This window comes from Orycteropus afer, unplaced genomic scaffold (assembly GCF_000298275.1).
Source record: "Orycteropus afer afer isolate SDZICR_OR568_19922 unplaced genomic scaffold, OryAfe1.0 scaffold00327, whole genome shotgun sequence".
Taxonomy (NCBI): domain Eukaryota; kingdom Metazoa; phylum Chordata; class Mammalia; order Tubulidentata; family Orycteropodidae; genus Orycteropus; species Orycteropus afer.
The window spans coordinates 2830800-2832005 of NW_006921914.1; positions in this window are offsets into that span (position 1 = coordinate 2830800).

The window sequence follows — 1206 nt, forward strand, 5'->3', positions numbered from 1 at the left end:
TTTACAGTCCCACCAACAGTGTATGAGAGTCCCAATCTCTCCACATCCTCACCAGCATTTGTTATTTACTGTCTTGTTGAACTTTGCTGCTAGTGCGGGGGCAAGATGGTATCTCATTGTTGTTTTGAATCGCATCTCTGTAATGAGGAGGGAGCTCTGGTAGCATAGTGCCTAAGACACTTGACTGCCACCCAGAAGGCTGGCGGTTCAAACCCACCAGACACTCCTTGGAAGGAAGAAGGTTGGACAATCTACTTCTGAAGTGGTACTGCCTTGGAAACCCAAGGAGGGGTCACTATGAGTTGGGTCTGATTCAAAGGCACATAACAACAACAACAACAATGGCTAATGATTGTGAGCATTTCTTCATGTGTTTATTTGCCACCTGAATATCCTCTTTGGTGAAATGTTTATTCATGTCTTCTGTCCATTTTTAATTGGATTATTTGTCTTTTTTTTGTTGAGATGTTGGAGTTTTCTATAAATTTTAGAGATAAGTTCACTGTTACATATGTCGTTGTTGAATATTTTTTCCCAATCTGTAGGATTTCTTTTTATTCTTTTGCAGAAGTCTTTGGAAGCACATAAAAATTAAATTTTTAGAAGGTCCCATTAATCTAGTTTATCTTCTGCTGTTTGTGCATTTTGGATTATGCTTGATAGTCTATTTATGCTGTATTTTACCAAAAAACCAAACTCACTGCCTAAATTTGCCCCTAGTTTTTCCTTAGAAATACTTTATTGTTTTAGGTTTCACATTTAAATCTTTGATACATCTAGAGTTAGTTTTTGTGTATGGTGTGAGGTATAGATCTTGTTTCATTTTTCTGCAAATGGATATCTGGCTTTACCAGCATGATTTGTTAAACAGATCATCTCTTCCCCATTTAATGGATTTCAGCCCTTTGTCAAAGATCAGCTGACCATAGGTCAATGGATCTATTTCTGGGTTCTCAATTCTATTCCATTGGCCTATGTGTCTGTGGTTGTACCAATACCAGGCAGTTTTGACTATTGTGGCTGTATAGTAGGTTTTGAGATCTGGAAGTGTGAGACTGCCTACTTCATTCCTCTTCTTCAATAGTGCTTTGCTTATCTGAGGTATCTTTCTTTTCCATATAAAGTTAGTGATTGGCTTTTCCATATCCTTAAAAAATGTTGATGGAATCTGGATTGGAATTGCATTGAATGTATAGTTTGCTTTGG